Genomic DNA, 21,224 nt, shown 5'->3' on the forward strand with positions numbered 1-21,224 from the left:
TAGTACCCTCTTGAGGTCATCATCAAGTGACATCACCAGTCAATAACCGGATGGACGTTGTAAGCCATGGTATAAATAAGTGCTGTATGCATCATCGAGTCATGAGTCATTAGGCATGTGGCATGAAAGTGTTGAGTCATGAGTGATGTGGCTCATGGGTTATGAGACAAAAAGGTGCTAAGCCACAACGTCGTCGAATTGTATCATAGGAGGTCGAAGAATGGCGGTCGGGTCTTAACGGACTAAGTAAGTAGATGAAGAAAAACGTCTACTTGGAGCCACAAAAGTGGCGCCAACACTAATGCTTTCGCATTCTCCCAATACATTTTCTGGAGTAATCGCCAGTTTTTGATTCCAAAAATGCAATATTGTTCAGGGATATTATGCTATGGGATTTGAAAAAAAAAAAAAAAAGACAATTTGATACCGCATTCTATCGCCACCGCAATGCACTGTCATTTTTTTTTTTATGTACCTTCGGACATGCTATCTCTAACTGGATTTACACAGCCTATAAAAAACGTACATAAGGAACGGATATGCTGAATCAATTTCTTCTAAAAATTATGACTTCATTAGGATGATCGTTCATTTAAGGAAATAGTATGCACAGGCCGAGTTCGAACAGGTGTGGCACTCACTCTTAGTGATGTGGTTTGCACCACCTTTTGTCTAGAGGTTTGTTTAATAGATGCTTCGTACTCAGCATCGAGTATAGTTCTGACCATGTTTTCCTAATAATCTACGCATAGTTCATGAACACGTTGTTTCAGTGTAATAAATATAATGCTGAGAAAAACGAACTCTTCGTATTTTACATGTTGTATGCCCCCCTGCCATGTAAAGGGCCTGGTTTCGCAACCCAAAACTAATTCGTATTTTTTCTAACACATTATTGGGTTACGGCTAACAATTCTGGTGTGCGGCAGTGGTTTTCTCTTGAACGAGCCCAGAACGCTATCACGTAAAAATTTCATAAGGTTTGTGATTACGTTGATTGACCATAAGTATCGCTCACTGTGGGAGTTCAAAAAAGACTTTCTTCAATGTCCCTTAAAGAAAGTCTCGAAATGAAATTTAATTTATGTAACCGCTAAAACAGTGTTTGTTAGTTTGCGATGTATCGCAGAGACAAAAATTTGCTCACAGGTTAGTGAAGCTAATCCCCTATTCTCCTGCAGTGCTATTATATCGCGGTTCGCCTCGACATTTTGGATGTGGAGGTGTAGGTGTCCCTTCTTCCTTCCGAACCCCCTGCAGTTCCATTGCCACACTCTAATTTGTTCGCGTTTATTGATGCGTCATTTTGAATTCCCAATTTCTGACATATGAGCTGCTTGAGCTCATCGAATCTTCCGTCCATGTACACAATTTAGTGCTCCATTTTGGTCTCTAGGGCGGTGATCCTAGCCTCCATCCGATTTTCGAGGGTGGTGATCCTAGCGTCCTGAGCATCCATGCGCTCCTTCAGCTGCGTTAAGAGGTCGGACCTAGCCTTCAAAGTGGACCTACCCTCTAGTGAGGGTACCTGCCTCTTATTCGGCTCGTTCTGGTTAACGTCCTCCTCGTTCTTGGAGGGGCCTTCCTTCTGAACGTGTTCGCCGTGTCGGTATTTATTGCGTTTTGGTTTTGCGATTCACACGCAGCAGCACCTGTGGCACTACTCGGCGTTCCCATTGGGTAAGCTGCGTTCGTTATCGAATCTGGTACAAATGCTGGCACGCATGCCATCGCTTTCTCGCTCGCTTTTTACTTTGCCTAGCGGCGTTCCTTAATCTGGGACTGTAGATCTAGTATGGTATTAGACATCTCCCTCACCTGTTTACGAAGGGCTTCTACTTCTTAGTCCTGTTTACACCCGATGAACCTGCGTCCGACGGACGGGCTTCTCCCCCGGCTGGAACGCGTCTTCCTCCAAGTTTTGCGGTTCCTTGACGAAGACCGTCCACGCGGTCGCAGCCAAACCCTTGGACGTATGCCAAAATCTTTCCCTACATAATAAATCCATACTGCCAACTGTGCGGCGAGCCTGCCACCTTAGACCCTATGATATGGGACAGCGTGGAGGATACGCCTCCGGCAGATCTAGTACCATCTCCCTCGCTGGAACACTGGGAAGCTGTTCTCGCCTGCCGGGACCCAGACATCCAGTCCCGGGCGTCGGCAAGAGCACAAGAGGTGACTGACAGACTTGGACTGCCGGCCACCTGGAGCAGCTGAATGCACCCAAGCCAAAAAGCATCTAAATCGCGGACAAATAAAGTTTTCTATCTCTCTCTCTCTCTGTCTTGCTCACAGGTAAGGGGGAAATTAATTTGCTGTCGATCTTTGGTCTTTATGAGGTTACAAAACTGTACACACCGAGTATCAGTGCCGCATATGTTAGGAAACGTGAGCGATTATTTGATGGACTTAATTGTTAACGCTGAAATACTATAAGGCTCACAAGTAGATCAATTCACATGAGAACCGCTTTGAAACACATTATTATGGTTTGAGACCCCGAGCTCTACTCTTCGCTCTGAAACTTCCAAGGTCATTCAAATGCGCGTTTGACCTTCAGCCGAAAGGTGTTGTAGTGTGGGGCTCCCGAAATATCGACCACCTGGGTTCAAGGTCATCCACTGACGCGTTCAAGAAATATCGACCAGCTGGGGCTCTTTAAAGTGCGCTCACCACCTGTCTATGCGGGGTGTTTAACTATTGCTTCGCCGGTGCTTGTTTGCTCAGTCCCGCCATGGATGAAGTGTGTGCTGGTCCGAGTGTGTCAACGCTTAGGCGCAGGCATCAGGTTGATGAGTATCCATGCTTAACAGAGCTTAAATCCCAATAACTAGGTTTAGCCGGGATAAAACTATAGAATTTTGAGCTCTTCGAATAACGTCCGATGTTCTTTGGAAGCGCAGGTACGCTAACTGTGCAACAATATCAGTGTACCGTGCTGCGATTCCGAATATCAGCATGCTTGCTCGATAACGAGGTCAATCCCGGTCGAAAAAACTGCAGAAAATTTTCTATTGTCACAACAGAATTTCTGGGTGGTTTTTGACAGTGAATCTGTTGGGACAACAGAAATTTTGGTATTAACATCGGAATTTTGCGTAAACAACATACAAGCAATAGGGAACTATCGGCTACAGAAAAGTACCACAGAAAAACTACAGAATTGCAGAAAAGGCTGACTTTACAACAGAACTGCACAAAAGTTTGTCGCATTTTTGGCACATGTTCTGTACTTTTTTCCGACTGGGATATTTGAAATTTCCTCCTTAGTTTCGAGCTGTTGAATGAAAAGCGCAATGTACTGCGAAAAGTTCGTTTTTGATCTTTAAATGCGGTATAGCTCGCAGAATCGGGGATTAACGAGTAGTGCTGGAAGACGCGCGCTACCATAACGTCCTTTATGCAGGTGATGCAGAAAGTAACCCAGGGAGCAGATAGTCCTTTTTTTATCCATTCAAGAACGACGAGCGCTTTCTAATGCAGTGTGATATTGAAAACAGCTTTTCAATGAAGCCATGACCAAGAGAGTGTTGGTTGGAGCCTTCCCAGGAAGAACAATGAAGGATGTACTAAAAGAGAGTAAAAATAGGCTGTTGAAGGATTCCGCAGAGCGTAGTATGGTAATAGTAGCCGCGGGTCTAAACGATGTCCTAAATGGTGACGCAGCAGGAGTGGTGGAAAGTTAAGCTAAGGGAGTTGACGAGATCAGGGAGATAGCACAGCAGACGCAGATAGTTGTATGCACAGTACCGGTGCTAGGATTGAACGGAAAGATGGAAAAGGACGTGGTGACATTTAATCAGGACATAAGAAAGTTAAGCCTGGAGAAGCGGTTCGAAGTGGTTGAGGTAAACAGGGAGGTACATAAAGCAGGTTTTGGTAGGGCTTTTCAGCGAGATGGCATTCATTTTAACAGAAGGGTCGGAGCAGAGATCGGCTGGCGCTTGGCAGGCAGGGCTGTAGCTTTTTTAGGGGGTCCGCGAGGACTCCGTGCACAGAGGTAGTTAGAAGTGAAGCAGAAGAAAGTGTAATAATGGAGGCTGAGCCCCCAAAAATGGCAAAGAGTAGGTCGAGAAAGAAAAGCACAAAAAAGAAATTTAACACTAGGATCAGCTACATAAACATGCAAGGAGGTAGAAAAAGAGCGAAATGCCTAGAGATAGAACAGCAGTTGAAGGATGACAAAATAGGTGTGTACGCTCTTTGCGAGACTCATCTCAGGGATCTAGAAGATCCGCCGTTTATAGAAGGCTACGTCTGGGAAGGGTGCAACAGAACGAGAACGGAAAGAAAGGGTGGAGGCGTAGGTATGTTGATACACCAGGGAACAAATTGGCAAATAATTAAATCATCTTGTAAAGAACATATCTGGGTTTCAGGAACCATTACCGGCATAAGGACATGGCTAGGGGTAGTTTATTTAGGAACAGGACATCAATGCAGGCAAGAAAACAGGGATCTTGTTGAATGTCTCAGTGACGATATAAGCCAGTTTGGAAACGGGGCCAATATTATTCTGCTGGGGGACATGAACGGCCACATCGACGATCTGGATGGATACACGGATTGTAACGGGAAGCTAATGCTAGATTTCTGCGAGCGACACGATCTAGTTATAGTAAATAGAGAAACAAAATGTGAAGGCCAAATCACGTGGGAATTCCGCAACAGGCAGACGACCATTGACTATTGTCTAATGTCGCAGGAAATTTATAGCAAGGTCACAAAAATGGAAATAGACGAAGAAGGGGAGTGTAGTCTGGGAAGTGATCATAAACGTATTAGTCTGCAGATGGGGCCCTTGATGAAAAGAGAAATGGAACTTAGACAAAACGTAAACGCAAAATTAAACGACGATCAAATAGCGCAGATAGCAGCAGACATAGAGGAAGCAATAGAGAAAAGCCCCATGGAAGACTGGGATTATGAACAGGTAGAACTACTCATAAGGAGTAAAATTAAGGAGGTTAAAGCAGCAAACCGCTGGAATGGAAAGAGGAAGCCACGGAGCTGGTGGAATAAGGAAATCAGGGAAGCTATTGAACAACGACGGGCTGCTTCAAGGGAACACCGAATGGCAAAGAAAGCACAGGCTTCTCAGGAGGAAATCGACCAAAAATGGGAATCATATCGACAAAAGAAACTTCAAGTGCAGGCCCTCGTCCAAAGTAAAATAAGACAGTCCACCGATCGCTGGATGGCTGATATACACGATGCCTCTAGAGGCGGAGCAAGAAAATTCTGGAACCATATAAGCTGGCTAGGGAAGAAGAATCAAAGAAAGCAAGATCGGATTCAAGATAACGAGGGAAATTGTTTAAAGGGGGACAACGCAGTGAACTACATTACATCAGTTATAGCCGAGTCATTTAAGAACGACGATAGGGTAATCTCCGCAAATCAGGAAGCAACACAAGGTAGCAGAATACAAAGCACCTTAGAACTGACCAATCTAAACTGGAAAAAGGCAGAAAAAAACATTCCTAAAAACACATCTACAGGAATAGATGGAATTCCGATCAAGCTGATTAATGAACTCGGTCCAAAAAGTAAGGAAACGTTGTTAAAAGCTTTGGAAACAGTCATAGCGAATAAGCAAATTCCGGACAGCTGGCGGCAGAGTAGAATGAATTTGATTTATAAAGGGAAAGGAGAAAGGATGCACATAAAATCCTACAGGCCGATTACCATAACATCTGTAATGTACAGGTTAGCCATGCAGGCGGTGAAATTAAAGGTGCAAGCATGGGTTGAAAGTAACAAGATACTCGGATAACTTCAGAACGGCTTTAGAAATGGTCGGCGCTTAGATGATTGCCTGTTCGTGCTTACCCAATGCATCGAAATATCTAGAGTGGAAAATAGACCTTTGTATTTGGCCTTCCTGGACATAAACGGGGCGTACGACAACGTAAGCAGGGAACTCCTGTGGAACATATTAAAAGAAGGTAGCGGTTATGAGATAATAGAGTTCCTACAGGAAATATACCGGGATAACAAAGTAGAAATTACGTGGGAAAGGATAAGAAGTACGGAGGATGTCAAAGTATGCAAAGGATTAAGACAAGGCTGTCCTCTATCACCGGTGCTGTTCATGCTTTAAATGATAAACCTGGAACGGAGGATACAAGACAGTAACCTAGGTTTTAACCTGTCATACAGATTAGGTGGAAAGGCGGTAGAGCAGCGCCTCCCCGGTTTGATGTATGCAGACGATATTGTGCTGCTAGCTGAGAGTCTGGAAGAATTGCAAACTCTAGTTAAGTATTGCGGAGACGAAGGGGACGCTCTAGGCTTCAGTTTCAGCGCAGTTAAGTCGGGTCTGATGATTTTCAACGGCTCAACTGATCAGGGTCTTAAAATTCAAGGCCTTTAAATACCTAGAGTAGCAGAATATAAATATTTGGGGGTATGGATAAACGAAGGATTGGCATACATTGGAAAGCATGAGCAATCACTTAAGGCCAAAGGGCGAAGGAATGCCGGGATAATGAAGCATAAGGCATTGTGGGGATACAATAGGTATGAGGTATTGAGGGGTATTTGGAAAGGAATTATGGTGCCCGGACTTACTTTTGGAAATGCGGTTTTGTGCCTAAAATCAGAGGTACAGTCGACATTAGAAACAAATCAGAGATCCGTTGGACGATTAGCACTAGGTGCCCACGGCAAAACTACAAATCAGGTGGTACAGGGAGATATGGGCTGGGCATCTTTCGAAGTACGGGAAGCTCAGAGTAAAATATTATATGAGGAACGCCTGAGGAAATTGGACAGTAACAGATGGGCAGTTAAGGTATTTAAATACCTGTACCTAAAAAGCGTTGACTCACAATGGAGGAAAAGAACTAGGAAACCAACTAGTAAGTATGTTAGTAACAAGGACGGAGAAATAAAGAGCATTAAGCAACAGGTGAAAAACACAGAAGGTAAAAATTGGATAAATTCGATGAAAAAAAAACAGAGTGTGGAATTATACCGAAAGTGGAAAATGCAGATCAGGAAGGAAGATTTCTTTGATAACTCAAGAGGCAGTGCCCTACTTTTTGAAGCTAGATCAGGGTGCCTTAGAACACGCAGCTACAAAAAGAAGTTTAACAATGGAGATGACGCATGTGCTGTATGTGGAAACTCCAGTGAAACAATTGACCATATTATACTCGAATGCAATGGTATCCATCCGGAAGTTGATGCAGGCGCAATCACTGTTCCTGAAGCTCTGGGGTTTAGAGATAACAGTGGCCGGGTGAATAAACCGGCGGTGGAAACTAGCGAAAAAGCGGCTGGAAGATTGGTGGCTTAAAAGCAGAGAAGTGACATAATGTTAGTAATGTAGGAGCAAAATTTAATAAATAGAATGATGGTTTAGTTAACCATTCTAAATCAATAATTAAGATATATGAAGAAAAATGAGCATGATAGCTACTGCTACCACCCCGTTTCAAAGGGGACGTTCCTATATTCCATCCATCCATCGATTAATGACGTTTTCATCATGACCTGTACCGTAGATAGGCAGCTAAAACAGAAAACGGATGCGTTTCAGTGCTCTTTTAACAGTTCACAGGTTTCAAGTACTCCGCATAAAACAGGTTTACAGAAACTGGCATGGTACCTGCAGTGACGTGAGCGACAAAGCGGTGAACACTACCAGTAAGCCTGTTGGTCGAGATAACTATGTTAGACGATCTGAATGCACAAATGATATTGACAAAGAGCGGGTAGAAACGGGTCATCCGCTTCTTTTGAAGGTATAGTTTACCAAATCACACAAAAAAACAACTTTTTCAGGACAAGGTCTCAACCACATATACAAAGGAATAAATTTGTGTGGCCTATTCTTTGCCAAATGGTTCTGTACGGTCCCATTATTTTTAATTACTGAAGAACAACGTCACACAAAGTAGGACATTCCAGAGCACACTGATTAAAAATTGAACTTGTGAGCATGGGGTTGTTTGCAATCACGGAACGATTCCACTCTCACTAGGAAATTAATAGCATCATCTTGTCAGGAACAGCCTTTCCTTCCTAGATAAACTACACCCTTCGTTAGAAATTTAGATACCAGGGGATTTTCTCCTAAACCGTATAGTGGAGCATCTGCGGCATACGTGGAAATTCTACTTGTTACAGGGAGTAGGGCTGAAATTATTCTCACCTTCGGCATATTTGGAACACTAAGGTTGCATTACCAGCCCAAAAGAGGACACCCGGACTCCATAAATTTGACAAAGTGGGTACGTATCCAAAAAAGATGAATGGCACATGCATTCGCAGACATGCTAAGGGTCATCGATCAGTAATTATTTGATAACCTTAGGCTCTATTTCCCAAATATTTGCCTATATACTTGCGGCATAAATCATTGGTTGAGTTTGTTGGCTTGCAGACATGGCACACCATTCCGTAGTATTATGCGCCTACGCCAGTAGTAGAATTTCAAGTTTTAAGACGCGCATTCCTTTGTTTTGACAGTACTGAAACAGAACCGTTCGATGTACCGAGAAAAAAGGAACAGAGAGAGGGCGCAGCCTCTATATGGCGGCCCTACACTGACCGCAATAAACCTGCCACTGAATCTATGCGGTACTAATCTGTAAAACGATCCCTCCAGGTAAAGTTATAGCGCGTACGGCTTGTTTCGCATTGCACTGTGGCATAACTGTTCATGCTATGTGTGTGTTCGTAAAAACAGTTCCGACTTGTACATACCACATAGTTGAATGCACCCAATGTCGTAATAACTCTGCGCAGCCTCTTAACCATTAGAGTACAATGACATCACAAATAATTTAGAGCTGCAATACCAGCGGAGCGTACGCGCATTCGATGCATATGCGTGACGTGTGATGGTGAAGGTGAGAGTGGGAGGTTAACTACAAAGAGCGGTAACTTTTTATATATATTTATTGCCAGGTTTTACCAGACCTCAGAGTGAATACATCAAAATACATCGCAAAAAAAAAAAAAAACATACCTCGGTAACCCCCACGAGTATGGCTTTGAAGCGCTAAAATTCTCTAAGAGCAACCAGGGGCTTTAACCTTGGTAACCAGTCTGAGCCACATGTTTGAGATTTCAAAACCTCAATAAGCTTGCGAATACTTTCATGAAATTACATGCGTGCCGGCCGGGTATCACTGTGTTATTGACGCTCGGCCGGCACGCATGTAATTTCGTGAAAGTATTCGCAAGCTTATTGAGGTTTTAAAGAGGTTTGAGGCCGGGCGCCAATACCACAGTGATACCCGGCCACTCGCGAGCGCAATATACAATAGAGGCACACGAGCATAACAAAATCAAAATGACAGCTATCTTCTATGCCCTGACGGGGTAGTGGAAGGGAGCTCGACTACTGTGCCCAGGGATGCGGTAGCGAATCCCGGCCTTGCCAACCGCTTTTCGATGAAGGCGAAAAGCAAGGCGCCCGTGTGCTGTGCGATATCAGTTCGCGTTAAAGATCCAAAGATGGTCGAAATCTCCAGCGCCCTCCACTACGGCGTCTTTCATAGCCTTAGTTGCTTTGAGATGTTAAATCCAGCAAAACAAGCCAAACCAGCCAAACCAGCCAAACCAGCCAAACCATCTTCATTATATTTTGGAAAAAATCTAATTTCCTATGAGGTGAGTGCAACTTTTTTTTAGTAGTCTTTTGTAGCACGTTCCAGAAATAGACCCCTTCCCAACAGTGCAAAAAAACGTTAACAATTGCTCCATTCTTTCTTTTTTTTTTTTTGTGCAGATGAGCCAGTCGTATTTCTATGGTAAAAAAACAAACAAACAAACAAACAAACAAACAAACAAACAAACAAACAAACAAACAAACAAACAAACAAACAAACAAACAAACAAACAAAAACACTTATTTCTTGAAAATACTTTACCGACAATGTTCCAGAGTGCAGCTTTAAAAAAAAAAATGGTTTTGTTCTCTGTGGGACCTGCATCTTCTTAACCCTCTTAAAAACATTACTGCTTGGTCCTGCAGAGTATAAGGCCCTGTACATGGGCTCCAGAAACAATGCTTTGTCGCTTAACATTTCCGTAATCCATTGAAAACCTGGCAGTCAAAAATCAACTTGAAAAAACCGTAAATGCCCCCTGTCATACTTTTCCAATAATAAAATCGGGTAAGGCACGCCCAAGCCTGACTTGGCACACCGGTACTCAAAAAAAGATCTGCCCCCCCTCCCCCCTAACGTGCCTGAAAAAATTCGTCCGACTGGACCGCTCCTATTGCGAGGCCCAATTAAAGACTGCGAAAACGCGATGGAGATTTTGTCCGCGAGCAGTGTAGCACTTGCAGCACGTACAAGAGCCTTTTATATATATATATATATATATATATATATAAACAAGATGTTATAGACTGTTGCTCTGACAAACATAGATGCACGGTTTTCCATTTATCAGCTTTTTCCTTTGTATTTTCGGATCTGCGCTTACCCATACGCTTCAGTATCATGGCAGAATTCTAGGGGGACATCTAAATACTTTACAGAGGTTGTAGCTCATATTACATTATCAAAGACTTCTGGGGTGGATTGCCATTCCCCGTGCCAAAACCCTGACACTTTCCTCAATTAACCAAACTTCCAGTAATCTCACTGAAGCGCTTTACCGCATCCACTGTCTTGCAAATGCTCTCTTGATTTGCTCAGAAAACCGTCACATCGTCTGCATAAGACAACAGCTTTACTTCTGCAGCCTGTGAACGAAAGCCATGAATTGCATCATTCCTTATTATGCTTAAACACAACGTTTCTGCATAAATACAAAACAGAAGAAGACTGAGAGGACAACCCTGGCGAACCAACGTTGCACACTAATGTGGGCCCCGATGATCTGTTTACTATTAACCTGATAGTGCAGTTGCGGAAAGCCAGAGCCACCCATTCTCTAATAACAGAATCAACGTTAACGTATTCCAAGATACAAAAAAGCAGTTCGTGCGCTACACAATCAAACGCTTTTTCCAGGTCAAGCCGAAAAACTGCATGTAATCCGGGTACGTGGTGCGTCACAACACTCAAGCACGCACTTAGCCTTGTGAATGTTTTCGAAAATGGTGCGACCATTAATCCCGCATGCTTGTTGGGCCCCGACTATATCGGGTGACCGCCTGCAGTCTTGCTGCAAGCACCTTCACGTAAATTTTATAATCGACGTTTGTTAGTGCGATAGGCCCATAGGATAACATCTGTCTGAGTTTTTCTATTGCATCTGTTTTCGGTACAAGCACTGTGTGCACGAGACAGCGCGTATGATGCTGGAAACGCATGCAATTCATAGGTTTCATTGAATACAGCTGCCAAGAGTGTTGTTGTTGTTGTGACTGTAGGAAGAAGGCAAAGAAAATGTACGGGCCTGCTACTGGCTTTGTAGCTGAGCCACCTCCGCTACCTCGTGCAGATAGAAGAGAATATAGAGAAGAAAGAAAAGGAAGAGGAAAAGAAAGACGCGCGCCGTAACAACAGCCGTCGTCCACCACCAGCGGTGGCGTGTGCAATGACGGCCTACAACAGATAAAAATTTGGTGCCAGGTTAGCCCTCGCCGCAAGCGGCGGTGACCAACCTGTACCAGCCCCATCTGTGATGCAAATTCTGTCTCAAATGCTTTATAAAAAGCCGCGTTCAGGCTAGGGTGCCTCGATGCGCGCCCGCTCTCCGTGCGGGCGCGCATCGAGGCACCCTAGTTCAGGCCATCCGGCCCCGGCTACTTTCCCGGGTTTAAATTATCAACAGCCCTTTCCACCTCTCGCTCACTAATTGGCTGCTCTAAAAGCGCGTCGCGTTCGTCATCTACGCGTTGCATAGCCCCTAAAAGGAACTGTTTAACCACGTCGACAAGCCATAAAGTGAAGAACTTTTGATAGTAACCAATTAAGGCGTGGGCGATCGTCAGTCGCGATGTCACCAGTGCATTCGATTTCCGCGACATGGCTTAACCGAGCGTGCGCTCTTTCCATTTCCAACGCCCGTTTTGTGGGCGTCTCCCCCGCGCGGCTCTCGCGCGCACTAGCGCACCGCGATAACGCTCATCATCTATTACTTCAAGCCTTTTTTTTTGTTTTTCTGACGTCATCTATGAACCTACCGGAAGCTCTGCATTCTTCAGCTCCCCGCTGTGCTGCATATGATACGCATGCATGAGCTGCAGAGAGTGGCTATTAAAGGAAAAAAAAAAAAAACCCAACTATATCCACATGATGCTTCGATGCTTCCGCTTATAAGCAGCAAAATATAATTTCCATTGCTCTGGTGCTGAAGCTCAGGCTATGTTTGATTGGTAAAATCTTTAAGATAGTGCGAACGTTTCTTTGAAATAGCTAAAACCTATAAAAGCGGCGAGCCATGCTTTCTCTCTTTTGCCTTGTGTGCAGTGTTCGCGGTTTTATTTTTACTTTAAATCGTGGTGCGACTCGTATTGAATGCGCTGTTTTCTCTATCGCCTCCACGGTCAGGCCATATTGTCGCCTTTCTTTTTTTGGTTTTCGCCGAAATTTAGACAGAAATGTCGCTTTCGAAAAGAAGCCGCCGCAGTGCGATGCAACTAAAATGATCTTTGCATGTTCGCGTGGCTGAATCAAAGAACGGCGGGACAGTCAAAAGCTGTTATCAAGGGTGCCGCGCTGAACAGGATCTGTGTTAGGGACTGCTCAAGACGTCTTAAGTTACACGACTGGTGCGCCATCGGAATAAATTTTTCAGCCCTCAAGGTAGTTAGCTCCATAACGTGAAGAAAGAAATATTGCTGGGTGTCGCGAACAGCGCGCCACGCGCAGGCGATAGCCTGTGCATATATGTGTACGGCTGCGAACCTGTGAGGTTGACCGAGGAAAACGCCATAATTTTGTACCAGACTTTTTAAGAACTTGTATGCTGATGGATTTTATTGCAGTTTTCTCTCCCGGGCGCTCTAACCACTAGGCCACAGCTGCGGTTAGAAGTGCACTCCTAAGTTTGACAGTGTTAGGATTTTATATCGCCACAAAAAGAAGATAACGAGAGAGATAGTGGAATCATATTTTATTTCAACGGACAATAAGTGTGTCAGCAAGACTTCTCTTGCTCTTTCAAGCAAAGAGGTGTCTTTTTTAAGTGATTTTTTAAAGTAATTTTTTTATGCAGCAGGTGAACCCAGGGGTTAGAGAGCAATGGTTAGCCCTGACCGCCTAGTAAAGAGCAGAGACATTAGTCTGCCAACCAAGATCCGTATAACTCGTGCTATGGTCTTTCCAGTTGTGATGTATGGATGCGAGAGTTGGACTGTGAAAAAGGCTGACCGCCGAAAAATTGATGCGTTTGAATTGTGGTGCTGGCGAAGACTCTTGAGAGTTCCTTGGACTGCCAGAAGATCAAATCAGTCGATATTGTCGACCATAAACCCTGGCTGCTCATTGGAGGGTCAAATTCTAAAGTTAAAGCTCAGCTACTTTGGTCATCTGATGAGAAGAGAGGAGTCGCTGGAGAAAGATTTGATGTTGGGAAAGGTTGAGGGTCGCCGGAGAAGGAGTAGGCAGCGAACGCGATGGTTAGATGGCATCCTCGAGGCACTGCAAATTAAGTTATGTGATGTTAGGAAGATAGTGAGAGACCGAAAAGCGTGGCGTGACATGGTCCATAGGGTCACGAAGAGTCGGACACGACTGAACGACTGAACGGAACGGAACCCAGGGGTTGTTTCACGTGACTATTTCGTTTTCTTCATGTTTGTTTTTTCTGGGCCTTGTAGTAAAGGGCTTAGGCTTAATTGTGAGTCAGCGCTTGTACTGTGGCTTTCTTGTATCTTGTCCTTTGTCTTCGTGTTCGCGCTGTTTATATTAATAATGACCAAGGAGGTCGCTTCCGTATTGAGCGTAACTGTATTTTATTTTTGCTCTCTCCCTTTCAAAAGTGCTTATCCTTTTGTTCCCTGAGACAACTCTACTCGCACCACTTATACCCGGAACCGGAATCCATGCTTCAATGAAGCACTCACAGTTTCTGTTGGAACCAGATACTCAATCTACTGCATGCAACGAAGCTTAATTCCAATGTCAATGTCGGCGATGCTGACAATGTCTCTAACACTTAGTTTTCATTTCGCAGATTCTAGCGTGCATGCAGCTATGCGAGCTTGTATCGCAAAGATTTAACCTTTCCAACTCACTTTAAAGAGATCAGATAAACCTACAAACCACGATTTAGGCCCAGTGTGTCCTCCCGGCTGTCGTTCCAGGCAGGCATCATAAAAGGCTAACGAGACCGTGGCCTCCATCGCAGTCGTCTAGTTAGCCTCATTGCTACCGGCTGCGCACGTCCGTGTAAGGATTCTCGTACCTCAACCGATCGTTGCGTCGCCAATGTCTTCAGATAGCAACGATCCCTGCGCGATAATTTTCGCTCCCACCGCCCTCGATCAAGGCTGATTTTAGAAACTGTTCGGATGATGCACGTTTTTCTCCGCACCTCGTTTTGCAACTCTGCCGTTTTTTCTTCTATAGCGAGCGTTTTCGACGAGGCCGAGCGTGATTTCGCAAGAAAGCGCTCGTTCCTAATATGTCTGCGTGTTCCTTTCTTCTCTCATTTAGATATCATTGAAGTTTATTCTTGCCACGAAGAGAAGAGGAACAGATCAGCTCTGCGCCACACCGAGAACGCGTACAGCTCTTTTAAGGAGTTCCCAGACGAATCAGCTTGCGGGTCGAGCGGTCGCCTAGACATCCTCTTAGGCAATTGTGGCGCACCTGGCGCATAAAACCTTGAATAACCACGGACGGCAATAGTACTCCGAGTGCTAGCAAACCTACACTGTAAAAAGGTTTGTTAAAAAATACAGAAATTTTCTCGCAGTTGTCCTGTCAGAAATTTTCTGTTTTGCTATGTTTTCTGTTTTTAAAATTTTCTGTCATTATTTTACAGTTTTTTTCTGATTACGACTGATAGAAAGTGTTTGTATTTGGCAAAAACTTTTCTGTCATAAGGCATTTCCTGTTTTTTATTTTTGTTTTTATTTTCTGTCGCAGTGAAAAGTATGATCCAAATATATATATTTTTTAATCGTCTTTCATTTTACGTTTTCTGCCTGTAACAACAACAAAACTGCGTTGAACGCTACTTTATTTAATGAACACCATTTCTAAGGGGGCAGCCTTGCCAAGTCCATCTTACAAATATGTCGGCGCTGGCAATACTCGATGGCACCCATAAAGCTGGCCGCGCAACAGTCGTTGCCAAGCCACAGAAAAGAGGCAAGTGAAAAATGCGTAACACATACCACTGTAGCAGGGAGCCAACCAACAACGCACCTCAATGTGGTGCCACTAGATATATTCTTTCGGATCGAAATTGTTACGCAACCGTTCGTCGGACAGCGCCTTCGGGGTTGTCATACCATTTCGCTTTCTAATCAGCATTAACCTACTATTCAAGCAAAAATCAGTTTGCAGTAGAAAATAGAACAGACGACAAAGATATATTGAATTGTTTGCTTTCCAATCGAGGTTTTGGCTGGAAAACAGAAAATTAGTTTTTTCGTGAACGTATTTCGGTCAACGAAGTAGAACAGATATTCTCTGTACGGGGACAGAAATTCTTTAAAGATACCTGTAATCTCACACACATTTTTTTACAGTGTAGAGAGACGTGGACCATCTCTGCGATGACTCAGTGGCTAGTGCGTTTGAGCTGCAGCATGAATAGTCGTGAGATGGTTCCCGTTCACGGCGGCCTTATTTTGACGAATTTTAAGCGCGAAGCGCTTTCGTGTGCTTTCACGCGTGCGCTTGAGACAGTACCCTTCCAGGGAACCGCTGACGGTGTCGTATGTCGTCACCGACAACACCCACGCTCACCGAATATGTTTTTCATGAGTGGGAGGCAAAGTGTGTGCGGTTACACCCTCCGAGTCCTTGTATCAGCTTCGACGTCGTCCATGAATGTTTCGAGGCGAGCAGACATCCTTCTATGTAAACTGTGGCTTGGTGCGACATTCACGAAAGTTTTGTCTAAAGGTTGTATAAGCTCGCGACATCCAGTGTTGTTTCTTATACCAGATACAAAGCTCAGTTAGGCCAAGGCAAAAAAAAAAAGCAGCACTCTTGTTTAACTCTTCCAACCAAGTAAGACAGAGCGAAAGCTTCTTTACACTCGGCTACATATTGTCAAAACCTAACCATGCATAGCCAAGTGTAACATTGCTTTCACTCGATCTTACTTAATTTAGAAGAGTTAAACCACAGTCTTGCATTTTTCTCTATAGCGAAGCAGCTCGGCAAGACACATCTGCTGGGTGATCTGAAGCAGCTGCCGCCTACGCGACGGAGTAACCGATGTCAAGGAGGCCGAAGATGGCCCTGCAAGGCTCTCCTTCAAGGCGAGAAGGACATCCAACGGCAGTCTAAGCGAGAGGCGATTAACGGGGTTCGTTACATGACCACAACTGGTAAGGCAGGGTTCGGGGTTCATTCATCATTCATTCATCATCAGCCTGATTATACCCACTGCAGGGCGAAGGCCTCTCCCATATTTCTACACTTAACCCGGTTCTGTGATAGCTGCATCCACTTGACCCCTGCGAACTTCTTAATCTCATCCACCCACCTAACTTTCTGCCGCCCCCTGCTACGCTTTTCTTCCCTTGGAATCCAGTTTGTTACCCTCAGCGACCATCGGTTATCCTCTCTTCGCACTACATGTCCTGCCCATGTCCATTTCTTCTTCTTAATTTCTACTAGAATGTCGGTAACTTGAGTTATTTCTCTGACCCACTCTGCACGCTTTCTATCTCTTAATGTTACCCCTACCATTTTTCGTTCCATAGCCCTCTGGGTTGTCCTCAACTTAAGTAGAACTCTCTTGGTTAGCCTCCACGTTTCAGCCCCATAGGTGAGTACAGGCAAGATGCAGCTGTTGTATACTTTCCTCTTGAGTGATACCGGTAAGCTGCCAGTCATAATCTGAGAGTGCTTGCCAAATGCGCTCCATCCCAATCGTATTCTTCTTGTTATTTTCTTTTCGTGGCCCGGATCTGCGGTTACTACCTGTCCTAAGTAGACATATTCGCCTACTACTTCCAGTATTTCGCTACCTAATGTAAACTGCTGTTCCTTCCCGAGGCTGTTGAACATTACCTTAGTCTTCTGCATATTGATTTTCAAGCCTACCTTTCTACTTTTTCTGTCTAGGTCATCAATCATTATTTGCAGTTCATCCCCCGAGTTGCTTAGTAAGGCAATGTCATCAACAAATCGCAGATTACTGAGGTATTCTCCATCTACTCTTATCCCTAACTGCTCCCATTCCAAGTGTCTGAATACTTCCTATAGACAAGCTGTGAATAGTACAGGGGAGATTGTGTCTCCTTGCCTAACACCTTTCTTTATGGAAATTTTGTTACTTTCTTTATGCAGAACTATGGTTGCTGTGCAGCCACTATATATATCTTCCAGCACTTTCACGTACGGCTCGTCTACCCCCTGATTTCGCAATGCCTGCATCACCGCCGAGGTTTCAACTGAGTCAAATGCTTTTTCGTAATCAATGAATGCTATGTATAGGGGCTGGTTATATTCCGAGCATTTTTCTATCACCTGATTGATGGTATGGATATGATCGATAGTAGAGTACCGTTTCCGAAACCCTGCTTGATCCTTTGCTTGATTGCAGTCTAAGGTTGTCCTGATTCTATTAGCGATTACCTTAGTAAATACCTTATACGTAACAGACAGTAAGCTGATTGATCTGTAATTTTTAAGGTCCTTAGAGTCCCCTTTCTTGTGAATGAGGATAATGTTTGCATTCTTCCATGGTTCCGGTACCGTCGATGACACTAGGCACTGCGTATACAGGGTGGCCAGTTTTTCTAGCACGATATCCCCCCCGTCCTTCAGCAAATCTGTAGTTATCTGATCCTCTCCAGCTGATTTCCCCCTTTTCATAGTTTCTAGTGCTTTCTTGACCTCGTCCTTCGTCACTGGTGGAACGTCTGACTGTTTTTCCCTACCGCCAATCTCATTACGGTCCTGACTACTTTGGATACTGTATAGTGAACTATAGTTTGGTGCGCTGCGCAGCGGTAGTAGCTGTGACGCGTCACGTGGCGGGACGTCGCGACACACACCCCGGCGCTCCTCTGACTGAAAGTAAAATTATCATACCTGATGACCTTGGCGAAACACGGCGGAGTAGAGTTTCTTATCTCAGTGCGTGACTTGTTTTTGGTGGTAAGTATGCAGCCCCTGATGTAACTGCTAGACAGAAACACTGCCTATCGGCAGGATTGAAAACTGGAGTATTTTCAGGTGTTCACCAGCCGTGAGCCTTTGGTTAAAATGTAGAAACTGGCATTATACAGCCAGCCATCGTCCGAGTTCTGCACCAATCATAGCCCGCTGGATTTCGATGTACAGCGAGGCGAGCTACCCAACGGGGTGATCGGAGAGCTGTGGGAAATTCTTCGGGAACGAAGAGATCGCTACATCTTTTTTTGCTTTTCGTTTTGCCACTGAATTCAATGAAGGGATCTTTCTGCACGGCATCACAGGATCACAGTATGACAGGATCCGGACGACTTGATGTCTGGATGATTTGGAGACTGCTGGACGACAACGCTATCCACAGCACCAAAGCACAGTTGGACATGCATTTCCTCGTTTGTAGACTCACAATATGGTACTTGCTGATTGTTTGCGTTGTGTTTGTGATTATGCTACGCAGGAAGCTAAGGCCACTAGAAGCCAAAGCCACCTTGCCGAGTTTGAGTTTTTCAAAGGCGACATGCCTTTCGTAACGTCCCTGGCCACGGACTTAGTGTTTCTTGCTTCGAATTCCGTTTTATTCTCTTATAATTGTCTCCGCCTCCTCCCACTCCTGCATATCGCGTGATTACCTGATTGGCCTATCCCTGTTTCCTGTATTCTCACACGTGCAACCATTACCTGGCACTTAAACTGTAGTCGCAAAACTCAGTAATCGTAATTGGCCAGTGTTCGCCACAGCAAAGTACCGCAATGCAATCTTGTCTCAAGAAGTCATGCAAAACCGTTTATCGTCCTAAACTATCTTTTGATTTTTCCTCCTCTACGGTTTTAGCTGGCCGCAGAGCGAATCTATGGTGGCGCTCGCCAACGTAACGCTTCCACCGTCCTTGGCGAGAGCACTCACGCGCGAAGCACGATTGCAGCGAACGCGGAGCGAATTCATTTGCACGGAACAATGGAGACGCGCGCAGACCCACCGAAGCACCGCCCACGGCCCTCGTAAAAAAACAAAAACCCGCCTCAGGAGTCGTCCTCCTCCGGAGTCGCTCATTAGTGCCGCCGGCACGCGACGGCCGCAGACTTACTTAGCTCGCGTTTGCGATATAAGGGTGCCGTCGGCAAGGTCATGAACCTTGTACAGGGTCGCTCAGTTCTTGCAAGGACTGGAGAAACAGCTGGACGGTGCACAATGTAAAAAGAGTTGACGACCACCGACACGCATCTTCTCACCGCGCGGCCTTCGATCGCTTCCCTCGCGAAGTAAAAGAGTTTGTTTTCGAAACCTTTCTGGACGTTGCCTACCATGGCGACAGTGACGACGTTTAAGTGACCAAAGGGCAGCTTCCCTGCAATACCATCTGCAGACTTGCTGAAATCGCTGGGCACGTCGAGCCTGCAAATGCATCACCCTCCCCACAACTCAGGACCGGCTCGGCCGCTGCGTCGAGCGCTGGCTCTCACCTAGCCGCTTTCCTTCTTTCAAATGTGAGCGCGCTCGAATCCTCTCTCGCTCTTTCTTCCCTCACTTCCCAGTGCGTATGTACACACAAGCTTAGCAGCTGGTTTCCACTGTTTCCCCTGCAGTATAACATGCCAGCTTCCCACTCTGACGACTCTCCCCCTTATGCTACTACCGCTCCCTCTGGCGCTCTCAATCTCTCTGCCTGGTTTTTCTTTTCGTTATTATTACTCCCTTCCTGCGTCTGCGGTTGCTGCTGCCCAGGGCGACCGGGGGCACGCGCTTGTCGCAACGATCCCGCACATGTGCCGGCGACGAGCTCGGCGGCGCGGCTAAAAGCGTCGCTCTAGCGCTCGGAACGACTGCGCCGAAGGGTACGCGGCTCGCCCCTGTAGGCTTGTGAAGTCAACGGCTTGAATACTGCGTTCCTGATGCCCCGGCGTTCGAGGCCGGTGACAACTGGCGCGTCGCCGATCAGGATGCGACTGAGGCCGTCGGCCTGAGGGACGTGTATACGCGAAGAAAGGTATGTTGGTTCAAAGCAATGCCTTGATGGTTATGCTGAGTTTTTATGCTATTCTTAGAGGTTACTCCTTTAAGCCTCTTTGGATACAATTCATCCTAGATGCATTCAGGAAAGTTTCAACGCCTGGGAAACGTCATTTTTCTTTTCTTTTTGGAGGAGGAGCACCATGTCTAGAACACGAACCTGTTATATCGACCGCTGGTGGCCTCCGACGTTTTTCATGGTAGAGGTTTAACCTGAATTCCTAGGACGTGTGACCTGCCTTTTGGGAGTGGTGGCTGCCAACCGCCACTGTCAGGATCAATTTTTGCCCTTATATTCAGCGACATTTGACTTAAATGAATGGCTATCCTGATGGTAGAAAGTGGTAGCAAGGACGGTGCAGAGTTTCCAGCTTGCCTTTACTGAGGATGGTAGTCGCGGATTCTGTCCGAAACAGTCAATGGCGCTTTGTATCTACGTGCGTGTTGTATGCGCTTTTTTCCTTTGTGAAAGAAACACACATGATAAGCCTCCCATTGAAAGGGGGAGCGACCGGTATAAACCAAATGCTTTGGCAACTCCTTGCACGGAAGTAACGTCCGAAAATCATTTGAACGCTAATAACATTCCTGCACGTCGCCTACGCGTGCTTGTCGAAAATGGCTGAGAGAAGAGAGAGAGAGAGAGAGGCGGAAACTTTGGCAGCTGGTGAGCGGTAGAGGGTGGTCGCATGGGAAACGCAGAAACCGTAAGATTTTTAGTTTTTTCTTCCTACCTGCGCTTCTTTCTTTCTTTCCTTCCCTCTCCTTTTCTTTAGCGTTGCTCTGGCTTTCAAGCGGCAAACTGACGCTTCCATCTGCGCTGTCTCACACAGCAGCGGCTCCCAATCGATCTGTTACAGAACAACTTTTAAGTTTCGTTGACGACCTTTACAAAGCCAACCTTTTCGTTGCTGTCTAGCCAACCAATATGTCAGGAATGGAGCGTATTTTGCCGCTAGCTATATGAA

The 21,224-nt window shown here is 45.3% G+C and overlaps 1 protein-coding gene across 2 annotated transcripts in view; it reads left to right on the forward strand.

The window, feature by feature from the left end:
* Positions 1 to 19,956: 19,956 nt before the first annotated feature.
* LOC146196956 (putative monocarboxylate transporter 5) overlaps positions 19,957 to 21,224 on the forward strand; it is a 38,626-nt gene continuing 37,358 nt past the window's right edge. For both annotated transcript variants that reach the window (XM_084598677.1, XM_084598676.1), the window contains exon 1: positions 19,957 to 20,233. The gene's annotated coding sequence lies outside the window, so the exon portion shown is untranslated. The remainder of the gene's footprint in view (positions 20,234 to 21,224) is intronic.

This window comes from Amblyomma maculatum, chromosome 3 (genome assembly GCF_055883805.1).
Source record: "Amblyomma maculatum isolate TAMU_Amacu chromosome 3, ASM5588380v1, whole genome shotgun sequence".
In the NCBI taxonomy this organism is placed as follows: Eukaryota; Metazoa; Arthropoda; class Arachnida; order Ixodida; family Ixodidae; genus Amblyomma; species Amblyomma maculatum.